Source organism: Drosophila gunungcola, unplaced genomic scaffold (assembly GCF_025200985.1).
Source record: "Drosophila gunungcola strain Sukarami unplaced genomic scaffold, Dgunungcola_SK_2 000001F, whole genome shotgun sequence".
NCBI classification, from domain to species: Eukaryota; Metazoa; Arthropoda; class Insecta; order Diptera; family Drosophilidae; genus Drosophila; species Drosophila gunungcola.
The window spans coordinates 2,116,113-2,136,673 of NW_026453197.1; the positions used below are offsets into that span (position 1 = coordinate 2,116,113).

At 37.7% G+C, this 20,561-nt stretch overlaps 1 protein-coding gene across 6 annotated transcripts in view; it reads left to right on the forward strand.

Moving 5' to 3' along the window:
- Nucleotides 1-4,240: 4,240 nt before the first annotated feature.
- LOC128262334 (guanine nucleotide-binding protein subunit gamma-e) overlaps nt 4,241-20,561 on the forward strand; it is a 40,362-nt gene continuing 24,041 nt past the window's right edge. Inside the window, exons 1-2 of one of the 6 annotated variants that reach the window (XM_052996519.1) lie at nt 4,241-4,346; nt 4,705-4,816. The gene's annotated coding sequence lies outside the window, so the exon portion shown is untranslated. Of the gene's footprint in view, nt 4,347-4,391; nt 4,817-20,561 lie in introns of those variants that run through there. The other 5 variants (XM_052996521.1, XM_052996517.1, XM_052996518.1 and 2 more) reach the window with 5 other exon arrangements.

The following is a 20,561-nucleotide window of genomic DNA, read 5'->3' on the forward strand; positions in this document are numbered from 1 at the left end:
ACAATCGATGTGTACCAATCTCTTACTAATATCGAACTTTACAGGAAAAAATATACACCCATAATTATATAATATGTTTCGAAAATTAATGAAACATTGATGGTTTACGCAAAAAACATTATCAGTAATATTGCTTATGTTCGGCACTTAACGATAGTTATCAATTTTATACGAAGTAGTGGCAACACTGTTCAATGACTGCTTAAAAACTACCTGGCAACGCCAGTAAAAATTTTTTTTACATTCTTTAAAATTTATATAATAATATAATAATAAGTTATGAAATTTAAAAAAAAAAAGTTTATTGATGTCGCCGCAAACAAATCTCCAAAAGGTTTTTCGAAAAAGAGGGAACGACAGAATTGTTAGCGGGGGGTTGGCTATGCAGTTCGATAGATGGCGCCATCTAGACTCCGATTGTTTTGTGGGGAAATATTTAGTTTGAAATTTGTAAGCTGAGTAATGGGTATCTAATGGTCGGGGAACTCGACTATAGCGTTCTTTCTGGTTTCATTTAGAGGTGTTTGAGCCGGTGAACCGCTGTACAAAAATAAACGGAGTAAAATTTTAAAGAAAATTACGGATATGGGCTGATGAAGTCGGCTCCTCTTCACAAATTAACTTTTATTTTTCATTTAAAAAAAAATTGGCTGGCGCGATTCACATAGAATGACCCTTTGCCCTTAAAGTTTCTGATACTCAAACTTTCTGATTCAATCTTTCCGGTACTAGTGGAGACGGCCGTAATGCAGTGCCCCAAAAATTACAGCCGCAATCCTATTAGCTCGTTGCGAAAGCCCCCTTTCCCGGCCGTAAATTGTGTTCCGCACTTGCTATCTGTCTCTGCTAGTTGCACTTTGGCCCGCACACAATGGCCAGATTCTAATAAGCGTGGGTGGCAATGCGTGTGTGAATGGCACACAAATCAAAAGCATTTTTGTCAGCATTTGGGTGGCTTCCTTGGAGGCGGTGGTGATTGAGGGGGCGTGGCTTTTGCGCCTTCGCTTCTGCACGGAACGTGGACACATCCTGTGGGCGGCATTTGAAAAAAACACGCACCATTGGCTCTGCACTTTATAGTTTGCCTCCTCAAACATCCGGAAAGAATTCCAAGCTGAAACCTTATTTCAATATCATATTTTTCTCGAATAAATAATATTTAAGTATTGCGTTAAAGGCGATAACAAATCTGTTTTGTATTGTATGATTTTAGTGCTTACACTGGTAAAAAAAAGCATAGTGAAATCAAACATTTTTATAATTGATTTAACATAATGTTTTCGTATTCGAATCAATTATAAAAACCATTGATTTCAATAGAAAACATATTTAAACCTTCAATTAATTATGAACATAATTAAATCAAGGACAATAATATTTAAAAAGATATTCCTCGTATTAAAATCAAAGTTTTCCATCCTTATATTTACTATTTTAACAACCTGCAATTTTGTATAGTATGATGAATGTTGTTTATATTTGATTAAATATTTTAGAAATTTATACGAAACATGAAGCCATTTGTTTTGAATATGAAAAATGTTAAAAACTTTAAAAGAAAATAAAAATTAGCAAAGAGGGATTAAGATGAAGTTTGTCATCGTAGTACATATTTATTTCGGCCTGAAATTTTTCATTTTGAAACACAAGCAACTGATCACAGTAAAAAAAAAATGACAAGTAGGAATTCGGGGGTCTCAAAAAATTGACTAAATGTCAAAAAGGAGTATTGCGCTCTGCTCATATACTTAAGCCACCTTGAGCCAAAATCGTCAAACTTGTATTTATTGCGGGAAAGTTGTGTAATGGTTTACTAAATTAGTAAACTAATTACTAAATTAGTAAACCATTGCACAACTTTCTTTAGTAATACTAAACGGCGTATTTAAATTAAATATTTTAAACTATTTTGGCATAAAATACAAAAATGTTTGAATTTACTTTGCGCATAATCAAATAAAAAATAACTATGCGACATAATTTTATTTACTATTTTCATGTGTGATTCTAAATCGATAGGAAAAATAATTAATTCAATGATGAAATAGTTAAATTTACTATGTTTTTTTTTACCAGTGTACATATAGATTTTCTTGGGATAGGCTTTGAAAACATTCTTCTAGTTCAAGAAATGCGGTTTTTAGGCACTGTGTTTTGTAAACATGAATTATATTTTATTAATGTTATAGTTAAACCTAAGTCTGAAAAAGTAATATTTGTAAGCAACCACAATTAAGATAAAATTTGGTCGCAATCCCAAATTTATTAATTTTTGCAGCAAAATAATAGTTACTAATAATTGAGTATTCCTCTTAAATTTTTGAATTCCCAATTTTCTAGTTAATTTAAGATCTTTGGGAATTGTCGGCGATGACTACAGCAAAATCATAAGTATTAAGCACTTCGAGATTAAATTCAGCATGATTTTTGGTCTCAGCTTATCACTGTCTGCCGTTTTATGACAATCGCATAATTTGAGAATTTTGTTAATTAAGTTGATTGGGTAAAAGTTTTAATTGGCTCGTAGCTCGTGCTCGCTTAAAGCCGCAAAGTGGATAAGCGATAAAGGATTTAAGGCTGATGCTGTCGAACGACTTTCAAAATCGATGGCAGCGTCAATATCACGCGCCAAAAGGATATATCCCAGCCATTCATCCTGGCATCCAGCTATCCGGTTATCCATCCATCCAACTGTCCATTGGAGAGGAGATATTTCAAAGGCAACGACACCGAAACTCAATTTGCGCTGGCCAAACGATGCGTTAAGCATATAAAATGCAAAACGGAAGCGACGTTCACGGATAGATTACACAACTACTTACAAATGTGCGTTGCATAGCACACGGCACACCGCCCACTGCACCGCCCCATTCCCATTTCGACCATTTCCCAAGCTTTTCCTGCGTGTCTTCAACTGTTGCATATTGCAGAGCGTGCGTTGCCTTTATTGTCCCGATGTTAATGGAAACACCTGCTCACGGCGGCGAAGTCAGCGCCGGAGTCCGTGGACGAGGGGTATTCCCGGAAAAACGCGTCAGTAGAGCTTAAGCTGCGTCACTGTCTCACTCGCCGGATGGCAGCAGACGGACGCAGAATGGCATCTTTTGGGAGCGTTTTCAGGGAATGCTGGCGAGGGATCCATTTCACAAAGTGCTGCAGGTAAAAGTGTCTCTGTGCCATCTTCTGATGGTGCTAATGCCCTGCAAGGACAAGTAACTAGTTTAATTGACTTGCCCAGAGGGTTATAAACTATAATTTTGTTTCAAAAAATGGTCAAATTAATTACTGCTTAGTCTATTTAAATAAAGTACTTAAATATTGAGACATTTATTTATAAAAATAGGGATTGAAATAATTATAATTACATAATTCAATTCAATACTTAAAACATAAAACATACATCTTATAAATGTAGGCCCCAATATATAGTTATAACAATATTATGATTTATATTAATTTAAAACAACATCAAAAGAACACAGCCCTACAAAAATTGTTGTTTTCGTGTTGCAGAATTAATGACACTTGATTGTGATAAATAAGGCTTTTCTAAACATAGTTTTCCCCTGCACCAATATTCCATCAGCTCTGATATTTGCGCTATCTTGTATTAAACAAAATCACATTTTGTATTATTTTTTTGTTTATATCTTTAAGAATGATCACAACATTGACCCCTCTATATTTTGTATTGGCTCTTGAATATTAATGAAGTTAAATAAATCCATGATTTAAAATTAATTTTACAACTTAATTTTTACCGTTTGTTTTTATTGATATGTTTTTTGAAACTTCGGCTTATGTGGACTTTATAAGTACTAAGCGGTCAACAGAACTGATATCAAAAGGACATGGGGCCAGACAGTCTCAACGGCCCTCTGCAACTACCAAGGTATTAATTAGAGGTTTATGGCCTTTCGATATAATTTCCAACCCTCCAGCTTAATGAGCTCCGAGCGGGGAACGGTTCAATTGAATTGTGTGCCGTAAGTTGGACAAACCCAATTAAAATTTCGACTGCCCGTTTCGGTGGCGATAAAGAAAGAATAGTGGAATAATAGGGCTTTCCGCCCATTTACCCCCCTGCAATTGCACAGGTGTTGCGGAATGCCACTCGTTCCGGGGCACTCGATAGCTGCACCACATTGCAAACTCACTCAAAACGGCTCGAATTTCACTTCCACTCGTTCCGTGGCAGCTCAACGTGCGCCTTGGCGTATGCAACGCATTTCAGTCGCTTGTGGGAGGCAGTTGCATTCGATTGCCAGCATTTTCATCAGCGGAAAAGCCAGAGAGCCGTGCCCGAGAGTGAGCGGAGAGGGAGAGGCAGAGCACATTCGCTGTTGGTTGGTCCCACTCATTCGACACATTTTCCTTCAGTTTTCCTTCGGCAGCGACACCGCCAGTCGTCGCATATTTTTCCGTTCTGTTATTGTTGGCCTTTGTTTATTAGTGCGTGTCTTCGCTGCGAGCGGTTCTCGTAATTGAAACGAGAGCGACATAATTAAATTAAAATTTACTACCACACAGTAGCACATCGATAGACGGGCCAACTAATCACATTACCAACCATCAGCCGTCAGCCACCAGCTACCATTCGCCCATCAGCTATATCGTCAGTCGGAAACCGAATCGCAGACCCGCAACACATTGCATACTTTTTGGCGCGCTTCGAAATAAACACACCAATACTTCCACCAACAGGCAGTACACCAACACAGTCAGGCTCGGTTGCTGCGAGTGTGCGAGTGTGTGTGAGTGCTTCCTGAAGCCGCCCTTCCTGCGAAGCGACAAAATTCATCAACTCTTGTGTCTGGTGAGTTGACGTTGACATAAAGACAATAGAATTGCTGGCAATAAAAGGCAGAGCTCGATGCCAGCAAGGGAATTCTGAGAAAACTGATTGGGGCTGCCAAATGTTTGGCAATATTTGGTGTGAAACTGACGGGATCATTAAGTTCAAGCTTCTGATCATTCAAGGTCTTAAAATATAATAATAAAAGCTCTTTGGGGTGGTAATTTCTGGAAATACTATAGTTACAAGTACTTTGCTTTCCATATTAAAAAAAAAACGGGAAAATATCTTTTAAAGCTGAATAAAAAAGTAAAATATAAAAAATTAATTGCTGAACTTGATATTGCTCTTTTGAAATTATGATTTTATAAAAATATAAGCTTTAAGATCTTTTGCACAACATAAAGGAAATTCTCATAAATAGTATTTTTCCTAGATTATTTCCACGGAATCGTCTTCTTATTGAACTTTACCATTAAATTTCAATATCGACTATTACAAGATTTTTTTGTGGCTGTTTTCCACTTGGTCGGGTTTGTGTATCGAGCATTAAATTCCCTTACATTACATTAATTGCTGTCGTAAATTCCTAGGAAGTGCTATGACCATCAAAATCCCACGATGTTATCGGTTTCTTAATTTGGGGCCATAATAACATCTTTGCTGGACATGTAAAACAGCATTTTATGGAGTTTTTGATTTTATTTCCGGCTTTTAACAAAGCCCATTAAATATGTAGAAAGAACTCTATATTCGAGTGATTAAATTTACTTCGTAATGCCTTGCTAGTTTATGTGATACATAATAGGTAGATAATGACTCAAAGTCAATTCTCTATTGAACGAAAACCAAATTAATGTGAAGTGAATGCGGTCAAGACGGGCAAATTTAGTTTAGAATTCGGTTGTTGACTAACAAAATATACACTCTACTGGGTTGAAACTGTATTTTCTCTGTTGAAATAACCTTTCATTCTTTAAAAAGAATATTACCGAGGAAGTATTAAACCGTAGACTTCCTTTGTCTCGCTTAATATCGTGGTGGCTCGATGTGAAACAATTGAACTGTAATCGTCATTCATCCGGGAATCGATGAACATGCACCACCCATCCGTCCCCGCTTATTATTATTCCTGCTCATCCTTGACCATCCGAACGCATCTGTGGTTAATGTGCGACAATTGTTCGATTTCCCTCATCCTATCCGCCATTGCAATTTACTGGGCTGTAATTATTGTACTTGCATGAATTAATTCTTTAAACCCAACTGCAATTATGTATGGGGCTGGAATTTTTTTATCAATTTAAAAACCGTTTCGTGAATTGTAATGTCCTTACTTCCCATTCCGCAATGCACATCATTTTTGTTTGCACGCTAAATTGGATGATTGAAATGCATGTGCATTTAATACGTGTTATTTTACCTCTTTTGAAATAACCCCCTCCACAACCCATCGAAAATTGCCTGAACCAACGCAATCACATTCGCTCACAATTCGCATTTCTCGCGCTTCAATTATAGTGGAAAATATTTGCATTCCAACGCATTGGGCACGAGCGAGGCAAAGGGAAAAGTATCGAGGTTTATTTGCCTACGTGCCATTCGAAGGATATCCAGCCGAGGTCCTTTAGGTAGGGGTCTTAATGTGGGCTTTGCATTTCGCATTTGTGTCCATTGTCCACGTCTAAGCACGAGATCCAAATTATGCAAGCTTCATTAACTATTAATCAAAAGGGAGAAAAATTAATTACGACACATCGTATTTGTTTTATATTTGATTTTTTGTCGGTTCTGCGCATACATAAATAATATTTAAAAGCATTTTAGATGCAACAGTGCTGAGGTAACATGTCCGTGGGGAGATTTATTTATAAATTAAATTTGTTTAAAAATACTTGAAATTTAAAATGTTGAGGCAGTGCTTTTATTATTTTTTCAACACGATTTTTAAAATTATTATCATAATTACTTCTGACAGAACTAAATATATAAATAATATGTTAATCAAATTCCTGTTGAAATTGCATTTTTTTTTATAAAGCTAGTACAGTTCTTAGGCACGACAACTGGAATATTCACTTTACAAAATCATCCTACAAATACGTATACATAATTTAATAGAATATTATATTCTGCTGAGACGGCGGGCGGCAGATGGCCAATGGCCGAGCCACAATAATGCATAGATAATGCGGCCGTCTGCAGAATCCGACTCCAGCTAGCCTTCCCGATTTTCCACCCACCGCTGTCATTGCCCAGAGTGAACAAGATGAAAACTGCATTTCCTGGGGTTCCTCCAGTTCCTCCTGCATCAACAAATTATAATTGTAAGGGCTCCTCCAGCTCGGCTGGTAGTTTGAATGGGGTCTTGAAAAAAACGGGGAGGCCGGTGGACTGGTCAGTTCCAGCGTGCGTTTGCAAAAGTCATAAAGAGCCATCTACTTTTCCACGCCCCTTACAGCGAATCGCCGACAAGTGCCGGACAAGTTGACGTTTTTGGCCCACTATTTTCTCGCCGGAGAAAGTATGTTAATAAAAATTTTAATTTATCGCCAGGCATAAAAAGTGGTAAAGTGCTGGGCAGGCAGCCGCCCTTCGCTTTCCATGCCGTTAACTTGAAGGGATATTTTCATATTTTCCCTTTTTATATTCGCTGTGTGCTTTAACACGCACCAAACGCGTTCGTTGGCAGCGCCATCGCTAGAGCGCTCAATGGCCTCCACACTCAGAAAATATGTACTTAGCTAAGATAAAATAGAAGATTTTTTACATTTTTATTTCCCTTTTTTAAAATATTTTTTTTAATTTTGGTAACTTTCCTTTAATAGAATTTTAATAGAATTTAATTCTTCATCAAACACAAAATCTAAAAATGGGCCAAAATTAATTACAATTTGGGATTAACGACCTAAAAGATTAGCCTAGGTTATATGTTTTTTGAATAAATTATCTAAAAATTTTGCATAGATCTTAAATAGCCCTGTTATATGGGCACAATTTTTATTATGTCATTGTTTCAAATTTGTATTATTTAACCATTACTAAGTAAAAATTTGACTATAATGACCAACCGACTAAAAAATTTCATATCATTAAAAGTTAAAAAAACATTTAAATTTTAGTCTTAATAAAACGGATTATTTTAAAAACAAGAAGTGGACATATAGTAAGTTAGGAATTTTTGCTTCATTTCTTATATTTTACTTTACAACATATTTAATAAATGACGTTAGTTTGACGATTATTTTTTTAGGTGCATTTTTTCTTTGTCAGTCATACTGACGGTTTCAGTGACGCCTTCGTCCACTTGGGAATAACCTCCCTACGAAACGGGCGCCTCATCGATAATAGTTTCAAGAGTTTTTCGGCCAAGCAAAATTGAATTGCACGCCAAGTCCCGTCTGCAGATCCCCATCCCCATCCTCCAGACCATTCATGCCCCCTAAGCCCACGCAAACGCCCCTTGAATAACGCCCCTCCGCGAAAGTAACGCAATGGGAGGCGTGGCAGAGAGGCGTCCACTTCAAAGTTCGATTTTCTGTATTGAAAATTGGCGTGCATTAGAGGCTCTGCGGGGAGAAGATGAATGGATGGATACGAGCTGATGGTTGGGTGAATGGAAAACCTTTCGGCTTGGCTTTAATTAGTGCACAATCTTAATATAAACATTGCTTAATATTTTCCGATTTCCTTTCATAGATTGTTACTATTTGTGTTATCCGTAATTCGTTTTTTCTAAGCAGTTGAAAATTAAGAAGTTCAAATATGTGTTCAAATATTATTTAAAAAAATATTCTATGTAAAGATGAAATAATTTATTATTATATATACTCTGCATTATTTCATTTAAAATAATGCATAGTATATATAATATTTTGTATTAAAAATCAAATTATACAAATTATAAATCCTTTTGTTTGCTAATAAATTTTAGCATATAAATTTAATATTTATTGGTAAAGTCTCTTGACCTCTCATTGTTATTGTACAGTAACTCAATATAAACAACACATTTTCCTCGAATATAAATCAGAATTAGCCTGACATGCTCTGTAGGCTTTTGAAATTTCCATTTGCCAAGATTAGCATATCTGGTGTTGTCCAAATACAATTCCAAACCTCTCTTCCGTCTGACTGAATGCATTTTATGCAGCAGCTCCATCAATTTGTGGTGCACATAAAATTCAACGCAGATAGGCCCTAAAATGGTGGCAGCTCGTAAATTGCGCAGGCTAATAGACTCGTGATGTTCAGTTGGCCCCGTCGCATTATAAATAACACACACTCGACATGGAGCTGGAATCCCGCTACGAACCGCACAATCCACAAATGCGACTATAAGCGGAAGTGCAGGCACAACATTTTCTCCAACCATCCGCCTTCCGGTTTCCGTGCGCTGTCTCTTTCTAGCCGTCTCCCCCTCTTGCTCACTTGGCCCTCTTCTTTCTCTTTCTTTTGCGGGTGCACCGTAGCAGAAGTTTGATAAATTAAATTTTACAACCCTCTACTCGAATTGCGACATTTCGTGGCGTATTTCCTTCTCTTTCCTAACCAACTATTAGAAAATGTAATAATAAAATATTTAATGACCACCTCTTCGAGGCAAAGCAAACAGTACTGAGCAGTTCTCTATAAATGTTGAATGACAAAAGGAAGGGTTTTATTTTTCTTCGTTTTTCAGGAAGAAATATCAAGAAACTTTCTTCGAACCTAATGAGAATGGTTCAGTTAGTGTGTCAATTTGGTTGGCGTCAGACATTCAATTTTTAAAAGGATTAAGTTGGATTTAAGGATATAAGGCAGACAATGTTGTTGTTTAATTGGATTTCTGCAAAAAATATAGAATTAGCTGAATATCTATATTTCGGTTTTTGGTCTTTAACTAAAAATATTTATGGTTATTTATTTTTTCAATGAATTTTATTTCAACAAATTTATTTAAAGCTTAGCCATTGCCTTTCCATTTAAAATAACAATTTAAGCCCTTGAAAAGGAACAAATGGATTTCCGCTTCCGTGTTAGTTTTTCTCCAATTAAAACCATTAATTGCGTCTGGCAAAAATACTTTTAATTTGCCTGTTTTCCCCTTAACTGGATTTTTAATTGCTATTTGTGCAACATATTAAAAGGATCTACCACCAACTCCCAGCCAACTCACACAAGCAAGGCGATTTCCACACCGACATGAGGTGCAAACTGGCAATAGCGAAAAAAATAAGGGCATAACTTAGCATCAACGCCTTTCAAAGTAGGCCAAAATACATAATCAGGGGGCGTGGCTGAACATGGCAAGCGGAAAAACCCAGAAATTGCACCAAATAAAAATTGCAAAAATGGCGGAGCAGAAATGATTGTAACTGGGAAAATAGAAAGGAAGTAACAAAAAAAAAATCGGCTGCAAAATTATACGAGGCGGCATTCGCACACTACTGAACTTTTCTTCCTTTTGCATGTGTGTGTGTTCAGGTGCCAGCTTCGCGTTTGTTCGTGTTTGTGTGTGTGTGCGTGTGTCTATCTATGTGTATGTAAGTGTAGGAGGCAGGTCCTGGTCTACAGATAATTTCTTTGCCTTCCACATTGCAACGACGAGCATTTTCCCAATGTATTTTTCGCAAAGTTTCCGGTACGCTCGGCAGCAAATTTATTGAACCATGAAATGTTTGTGTACGTGTTTTGGCCGAAGGATAGAAGCTGACAAGCGGTGTCCCGGAGATGGGAACGGGGTATTCCCGACCGGATCGGAGGCTGTCGCTATAGAGTCACCTACAATGTGGTGGCTGAGGGCGGTTTGGCTGGGAGGCGTGACATGCTAGATGTTTTTGTGCCATCGCTTACCCTGTAAAATAATACCTAACCTTAATAAATAAAAGTATTCGAATTCAAAAAGGGAAAACTATTAGTTCCATAGTGTTTGAAACAAATTTGTCAGAGTTTCATGGGTTCACTTTAATCACTAATTTAGATTTAGAAATCTCAAAAATTCTAGTATGTTCAAAATTGCTTTTCATCACTAAACTATGGGGATCATAATTGGGATCAGTGTTATTTAATTTTGCCAAGCAATAATTGTGCATTTTTTTTAAGTGTTTACTTTAAAGAAGTTGTCTTAGATTACAGCACTGATGTTTAAAATATTAAAAAGCAAAATATTTAAATTAATTGGGATTTTAAAGTAATGAATCTTAACAAATTTGGTCCATATCTTCAAATACTCGTAGCCCTGCCATGAATGTTTTTATTCACTTAAAATTGCTTTGAAATATCTTTCAATTTTATATAATTGTTATCAATTTTCATAAGAGATAAGTGGTTTAAATATCCTTTTTGCTTAATGAATACAAGATCAGTGTTTTGAAGCTGTGTAAGCTTAAGTCAAACATGCTTACAAAAAATTAAAAACAGCTAAATGAGCAATGTAAGCAATCCGGATAACTGCTTTTGTTGTAAGTCCGACTTGACAAAAAGTTTCATGTAGGTGACTGCAGGGCTTATATATCCAGGGTATTCCCAGGGTGAAGTCACCGGCTTCGACGAGAGTTTAACCTTGTAAGTTGTTGTCTTATTGCTTATTTGCTCAAGTTCTTTGGGTTTTCTCCGTGGCTCGTGTGCAAACTTTGCATTACTTTTACCGTTGCCCCCTTAAAAACCAACCTATTCCCGAAAAACTGACTATCCCTGCCCGGCACGTAGCTGCTTTGTCTTTGCTTTGAAACATATTTAGTTGAACTTTTTATTTAACGCATCAATGGCCACTTGGCTATTGGCTTCAGTTGTGGAATCGACTTTAAATGGATTCAGCTCCCTTTTGTTGAATTCGAGGGAAAAACCTGAAAGGGTCGCAACCATTTTGTTGCTTACCAGGGATTTCCCCGGGCTTTTCCCCGGGTTTTCCCCGGGCTTTTCCACGCTTAAAGCTGCACTTTCTGTTGTTGTATCTGCTGCTGTAACTGCCGCATGGCTCATAATTTTTCATTGCTGTCGGAGTTGCTGCCGGCTTCCCTCCCATGAAAAATTGATGCCAGTTTCGATTTGATTGGATTTGAAATGCTATCGAAGTATATTGAATTGCTTTTTCCGGGTGGATGGGGGCTTGCAATCGGGTGCTGCAATCAAGAGTTAATAGTGGCTGGCTGACATTGAAGTTGCCCGGATATTTGCACTATGCATTAATTTAAACATTCCCAAGGAGTCCTGTAACTCAAGACATTTATTCACCTGGAATCCCCTTGATCTTCATCTTTTGTGTGGCTTGATGTGGCCCGGAGTTGTGTAATAAATTGCCGGGCAAATGTGCATGCAAATGGTCCTTGTGTAAATGATTGCGAAACGGATAACCGTGAAAATGTGGTGACAAGGTGTTGGCAGGTGACAAGGTGAAATGGATTAAACGATTGTCAATGACACGCGGCTATGCCTTGGATGCCTTTTGATGGACCTTTCGAAACACTTAGACAAGTGCTATTAAAGTGATTCGCACTTCAGTTACTCTCGTTTAAGGACTCTACTTAAAATACCTCCACAAAAAAGAGGACTTCGACAAAAGCAGAGCAGCGAACTCTATTCATTAGCAAATCTCCGCCGGACGTCCACTTTGGGCATCTATTTTTAGGCCATTGCAGCTTGGCTAATTCAATTAAACGCGGTGGATTTTTTCCACCTTTTTTTTAGGCGCGTTTTGAACTCAGCTTGGCTGGTTCCTCACTTGTTCACCTATTGATCGTCTATTCAATTATTTGCTTCGTCATAGGGTGGTGGGTGGTTGCTCCCCATGAACGGCCTTCAGCCCGCTCTCTGTTAACAAAAATGCCAGACAAAGGCGCCAATCCCGGCCCCACCAAACCAAACCATCCGGATAATGCAACTTGGCATTTCTATGGATGCCTCGACATCGTTGCCGTGGCATTGCCTGGCACTATATCAAAGCCACCACCACGGCCCCTAAAATTCACCCACCACTACCGCCCCTAAAATCCACCCCCTGTGCGTTGCTCTCTTCGGTTGATCCAATTTTCAGCTCGACTTTTGGGGGAGTGGGAAAAGCTGTTTGGGGCATCCTTGGCCAAGGGCCGAAAAACTGCCGTAAACTAAATTCAATTAGATTTTTTTTTGTACTTTCTCCCTCTCTGTTCCACCCCCTTGCCACTCTTCCCATCTCACTCGCTCTTCGTCCTGTCACAATGGATTTGCATAGTCGAATGGTCGAGGAGGAATTTGGGAGATTGGCTGGCAACATTTGTAACATGTGTAAAAGGGAAAAATTGATTTGATTAAATGTTGCCGGGCAACAAGTGCGTTCCATTTTACTCGCTCCCCATCGAATGGGCGCTGAGTGATTGGGGGCGTGGCTGCGATTTTATACCATAGATTCAATTGCATTGTGCGTGATTGACTGACTGAATCAGATTGATATTGATGTTTTTAACATACGACATTTGCAAATAGAACAGGCGCTCGAAAATGCTGTGAAACGACCATTAGTCGTTAGGCAAAATTACAAAACATCACCAAAGGGTAACATCATTTTGCGAAGTAGAAATTAGTTAGATGCAAGTTAAATATTTTTTAATGATTTTCAAGCAAACATATCTGGAACACTCAAAGAACATCAATTATATTATTTGTATTCTTATTCTATTGTTATTTATTCCACTACATTTTTTAACCACTTCAATTAATTAGATGAAAAAACTAAGTTTAAAAAATGGTTAATTTTCTTAATAAGGTACAATTTTATGCTAGATTGTGTGTGTATTTACAAAAACTTCTATCTATTTGGATAAAAAAATATTTTATAAACATGCAAGCCATATGCATTTACAGCAACGATTTTATTTTTGAACTAAAAACCTTCGCTGTAACGAAAAAACATAAAATTATTGAATTGGTTAGCTTTCAAACTTCCAAAAATACATGCTATTGAAAAATACATATGGAAAAGGGAATAAAAAGTAAGTAACTGAATTACGAAAGCGTTACTTTGTCTTACAACATTTGCATTAGTAATTGTCTGGGTTTTCACTTAAGCTTTTAGCTTTGCGTTCATCCCTTGAGAATTTTCCTTGCTCTTATCAAGAATGCACTTTCAATTTAATTTTGAACTAAATGGATGCACAGAAACAAGAAGACGAAATGTATTTGTACATAGACTTATGCTTTCTTTATACCCACTCAATTAAAAATCCACAAAAAGGTTTTTCGAAGCATCCTTTAGTTCTAAACTGGATTCAAAAGACTGTTCATTCCCAGTCTCTATTGCTTCATCTCTTTCTCTCTCCACCTCCATCTGTTTCACTCTTCGTTTATGTAAGCCTGTGTGTGTGTGTGTGTGTGTGTGTGTGTGTGTGTGTGTGTGTGTGTGTGTGTGAGGACGGTGGATTTGCTAAATTTATGGCTGAGGCTTTAAGTAAATTGTATCGGATTTAAAACTAAGCACTCGACAGAAGCCGACCGACCTCTAACTAAATGAGTCTCTGTCTGTGTGTGGGTGTCTGTGTGTGGGTGACTATGTGTGGGTGTCTGTGTTTGAGTATTTGGTTGCATGTGCAGAAAAATATAACATTTCTTTTTAACACTACGAAAATATAGGATAACGTTCTTTGTTTTTCACCTCGTAACATGACTATTTTCTGATATTGCAATATCTGTTGAGTGTTTTTGAAGAAAAGAATGCCAGACCTGTTATAATATCTAAACCAATTTAATTAAATTGGTTGCTGTGTAGGCTTTTGAACGTTGTGTGAGTTGGCTAGAACAACACATTCAAATCCGAAGAGTAAGCAAAGACCGCGCAGCTGTTTGTTGTACTTTGCTGCATACTTTGTGGCGCACTTAAATATGCAGACACACACACACAGACACACACACACCAGCTCGCACAGTCTGACACGCACACAGATGCAGAATCCAAGCTGCAGTTTGCAATGTAATTCATTTTTGACATACGCTACGCACAGAAGGCTGAGCGGAGGGCAAAGGAGGAGGGGAGGGAAAACAGAATGGAAAAGCGTTTTACTCTTAATATAGAATCTGTGACTACGGTGTAACCCGTACTCTTGCATTTCTTTACTCGATCTACCCATATCCTGTTCATTGATAGGTAAAATAAAAAAGGGCTATATTTGGACTTCAAGTAAGAATTTAAGTATAAATGCGGACCCTTTAAAGATACTTGAGTACTTCATTTTGATTTCGATTTACAAAAATCAAAATCACCGCCCCTTATCTTTAAATGTTTTTTATTGTTATATCTCTTATCTGTTTAATGCAATAGTTGACTATTTTATTAGATTAGAATTTTATTTTGACCGGCAAAAATGAGTCCTCATTTCAGATAATGGCTGATTTATATCCAATTAACTGCCGGGTTTCATTTGTTTTTAACTAAGTATAGTCAAGTCCAATAGAGTTACCAACCATTGCATGAACTGAACAATATAAATACCAATAACAAACATAAAAAGATGAGTTGCGATGGCAATAGCAATTTTGACCAAGCTAGTACCAAAGGATCAATTGAAGAACACATTTTCATGGCTTAAATATAAATCCCAATTATCAATTCGAGGAAATCAAGCTTTAAGCTTTTTTCGGATTAACTTAAGTAGCTAATAAAGGAAAGTATTACTACTAAATAGCAAAAAAAGGAAAGTATTACTATTACTTTTATTTTTAAGCTTTTTTTAATTCTAATAGTATAATGATATGAAATGTTGCTTAACGGCCATGATATCAATGTACCCGAATTCTTCTTCAGCACTGGGTATCAAAGGGAAAAGCGCAGAATGAATGAGAAACTCTCGGCAGCTGCGAACACTTTTACATATTTACAACTTAATACCTTGCCCAATGTTTGCCAGTGTGTGCGGGTGTGCTGGTCCTCTTTAAGTGTGTGTGTGTGCGAGGGCTTAACTTTGCATGCTGCAAATAATTAAAGCATGAAAGAAGGCGCTGCAGACAGGAGCAAACTAAGTAAGACCAAAAAGGGGAGTCAGCAGCCAGCAGCCAGCAGCCAGCTGAGCAGCATGTGTCATCTCATGAAAGTTGCTTTCGTGTCATCCGTTGGGCGCCATCCTTTGAAGCTCTCAAGGAGCAAATGTTGGTGGGGTTGGGGGATGAGGGATGTGGAACCGCAGCCACAGAAGCAACTCCTTGTTGAATGTGCAAATGAGCTTGTCCTGGTTCTGCTCCTGCTTTTGCCACTGCTGCTGCCTGTTCGTCGCTTCAAATTGAATATTTTAATGCAAATTTAATGGAGGTTTTTGTTTTCTGCCAGGCATCCCATTTAATTTTGTCTCAAGTTATTCTTTTAGTTGCTTTGTTGCTGCTACATGGCGAATGCTTCCTCTGAGGCTTCTTCCGGCTCACATTCCGGCCAGAGTGTTGGGGGATATGCATGTTGTTTCTGCGTGTCGGTAGCTTGCTTGCATCTTGAGCAGGAAATTTGCAAGATAATTGTTTGTGGAGTTCAGGCTGGGTATGTTTATATACACCCTGGGAATCGTACTAATGGGGAATGGTCAAGTTTTTAAACATGTTCAAGTTTTAGTCAATAAATCGTTAACAAAAACTTAAGAAATAAAAAAAGTCTTAAGTTTTAGCTTTTGATAGCATTTCTATATGCAATATGACTTGCGAAATCTTTAGCTCTATTTTATAGTCAAATGAAACTTTAGATTTTATTGTTTTAAAATGAATATAGCACTTTTAGTTCTCAAAATTGAGTTGTGAAAAATAATACAAGTTTACCAACATTTATTATTTCATTCATTAACTACTTACTACTGATTTTTTAAAATAGTTTTACCCCAGCGTATCTAAAGCGCTTTTTGTATCTAATACATTTTTCAGTTTACCCTTTGCCTGATGAAAAAGTCTCATTAGCTTTCCTCTTGAAACTGACCTTTTGTTTTGGACTTACTTTGGACTCTGTGTAGCAGTTAACAGTTATCGCTTGTGTATCTCCATCTTCCGGCTAACTACTCATCATTGTTCCTGGCAGTGCGATATTTGGCTATTGGGTTCACCTGCAACCTGGACCCTTGCAAAAGGAGGAAGCCATCCAACCATTAGCAGGCCAGGCCTGGCCAAAGCCAAAGCCAAACAAACAGAGTGAGGGAATCAAGGGGACAGGGAAGATAGCAACTGAATTGTCACATGAAACGATTTTAATTGCATTTTTGTAGCCTCCGTTTTTCTTGTTTTTTCTTTCTGCACTTGGCATCAACGGCAGGCAAACAACAATAAACAAACAAGCAGGCAAACGAGAGATAAACAAACAGAGCGTCAATGATACGGCTAAAAAATGATACCAGTTCCCCAACGATGTTTGCCTAGGTCGGGGTCGTAAATTTAATAGCCTCTGGGCCTGACATTCGGATCGTTTGATTTATGTGATTTTAAGAAAGAAATACTGGGCCAACAGTTCCGAGATGCCTAGGTCGCTTTAAGTTGCAATTCTCATCTACCTGGTGCTATGAAATCCTCATTAGAACATACGTGTGGACTTTGGTCAGGCAAACTTGGGGGAGGCATTGCGTAAATCACGCATACGCCGCGTTGTGCGTGTCAACGCATGAGTGGCATGGTAGTGGTGCTACTTTGTCTAATTTTTAGCCAAATATACATAGCTAATTTGGAAACATTTAAAACATGCAAGCAATTAGGTCAACTGAGCCTGACAATAATTATAATTTTAATTTTGATAACGAAACTCGCAATTCAATACAAAACTAATGCATTAGGCAAAACTCTGATAAATATTTAGCAGGTATGAATTTGTAAAGATACTTTTAGTAATTCTTGTTGCTCCGAACCACTTAATTTCGCATTCCAACAAAGTTTTTCTAACGAAATTTGTAAGGACTTTAAGATTGAATTTAATTGAATGATACTTATAAAAGAATATATATTTAAAAGAAAACTTACAAAATATTTTTAAAAGTCTTATTAAAATTTTGAATTAATAGATCGGATTAACTAATAAACATAAGTCACATATATGTTAAGTTATTTCAATATTAATCCTATTTATTGGCTATTAAATGGTAATTTTGTTACATACACCATACAACACTTTTGGGGAATTTGCACATTTACTCATTTTCCCATGGCTGTTGGCTGTAAACAGCATTATGTGTAAATTTGAAACTGTTGGCCATAATGTAACGCATTCTAAGCTTGGTAATAAGCCAGGTTAACCCAAGCATCGCCTGACCCTACCACACAAACGGCAACAGATTGCAGGACCCCAAAACCGAACGTCATCATTACTGTGTTTTAATTATTTAGCTCTGCAAATTGATTTAGCAAAATGTGCGGGCTGGTTTGCTCAGCTTTTTGGTGATGGTGGGTCCTTGCACTTCATCGCGGCTCCAACAACTCATAGTCGGTCTGCTTGTTTGCGGTTCTTGTTAGTTGTTGTCGACACTCTGCCAAACCCCGCTTAAGCCCCGCCAAAAAGTTTGCCAGTTGAAAGTTCTTTGGGACAAATTGTTGTCCCCATCGCTATCGCCGTCGTTGCTATACAGAGAAAAAAAAAGGGTAGTAGTAAAGAATATTTACTCTGTGCAAGTACGAATGTTCATTCTTCATCTTAGACGTTTTTTTCCTAACCGGTCGAATTTATTTAACGTATTTGAAATATATTAAATATATTAGTTCTTTTAATAAAGAATGATTTGTTCTTGGTGCAGCTTTAGTTTTTGTTTCAGTTTTAGTGTTAGTTTGTTGAAGTGTCGGCAGCCGCAAAAAGGTAACCGAATGAAACGTCGCTAATGACTGGATAAATATTTGTCGTGCCATGTTTAGATTGTTTCTTCAAAACGTGACAGCCGCGATTTGGCGAACATAACACAAAGTTTTAGCGACTTTCAAGTTATAATTAAATGAAAATGGGTTTAGATGATTGTGATTTGATTGCTGTGGTTAAATGAAGTGAAAAGTTCAAAAGTGGCAGGTGAAATGGGTGCCTTAAAATGTTTGAGAAAATTTATCAATTGTAATAGTGACTTGGTGAATCTCTTTGTGTTCCTGAGATACATTTTTGTCGAGTGCGACACAAAAACCATTGCTTAAATTCTGACCTCCGGTTCTCAACTAAATTTGTATCAAAGTTTTTTATTCGGCTGTTGAAAAATGAGAATAACAAATGAAAAAATCTTTACAGAAAGCGATTTTACACAATTTAACTCAAATACCATATTTAGTATTATACCAAAACCTGAGCAAGCCCTCGCAAATTCCTTCCCATCCAATTAGAGCAGCCCGCTTCTCTGTATATATGTTAATTCCTCTTTACACATTTTTCTTCAACGAAATTCTTTGGAATTGGCCAACAATGAAGATATGCCCCAAAGAATTTCGGGCCGAGCGGAAAGTTTGCGCATTTAAAATTAAGCTAACAAGCTAAAATCGTTTCTCGCACCCGCACCACAAAAAGGCAGCCTCCGTAAGTCCGAACGGGAAGGACACTCTCCGGCTAATGCCAATTATTGTAACAATATCGCAGGGACACAGGCTCAAACTGAGTCCAAGGAAATGCCCAAATTGCTGGAAAAATGGCAACTGGCAAGCGACCATTTTGGGGGTATCTATTAACGAGCAAATGGATGCTAGTGTGCTGCACCAGATTGAGTAACTTCTGCGGCAGGCTTCACAATTTGTTTTCCCTTCTGGGGAATCCAGGGAAAAGGAAAAGGAATCACTTGACTTGTCGCAGTTGTCCTTGTCGCTTCCAGAAGAGACCCTGCCTTATGAGGGGGGGCGGCCATGGTTTCGAAAAACTTGAACGCCTGTTGACACACACGCGAAACACTTGAGCGGCAGGCAGGGGAGTGGGTAAAATACTTTGGTTTGTGGCTGCCGCTTGTAGCCGCCAAAAACATTTTGCTAACGATTTATGTCCGTTGCATGCTGACTTTTTCACCCCCCAACACACAGACACACACACATACACACACACAGATGCCCCTCTGCATCTTCGCCCGCAGACAAATTTCTGCTACTTTTTCAGTCGAGTTGGGCTGCCTGCTTGTGGTGCATCGGTGCTTAATGGCGCATTGCCATCATATTGGGTTTCAGGACAGCCACAGCCGCAAAACGGGGGCTTAGGGACGGATAGTCGATGGCGGCAATAGCTCGAAGCAATTAGTTTAGTTTTACGTTGAAGATTTGCCATCGAGGTTAAATGGGGCTCTTCGGTGGCAGCTTCTCCCTCGATCTCTCCGCTTTCGCTCCCTTTTATGGGTGGTGTTGCACTTTAAGTGGAAACGATGATGTCAGGGATTAGTTGGTGGCTTAGGCAGCCAGGTGTTAAGGGAGTAAATTGGTATTTGTTGTTGGAAGTCCCAGCGACGGAAAGTGCATTTGTAAGCTGAGCCACCAATGGAAAAAATTCCACTTAATTTCACTCATTAACCAAGCTGGGAAAAGTTATACAAACAATACAAATTGTATACTAACAAGTTTTTATTTATCTTTACTTCCTTGGATTTTCGTTGCATAAATCAGTTTTTGCTTAAGTTTTGGCTTTCAAAATAAATGCATTTTTTAAATTTTCTTAATAATTAACAACTTAACTTAAATTATTATCATCCTTTAAAATTAATTCTGATTATATTAGCTCTATAAATTTATTTATTTTATTTTTAACAACACAAATGACAGAAACTTATGTTATGTGAAAAGGGTGAACTTTTTTTTAAATTGATTTCTTTGGTTATTAAAACAGCAGGAAAATCAAATCAATTAACTCAAAACCTTTCACCCC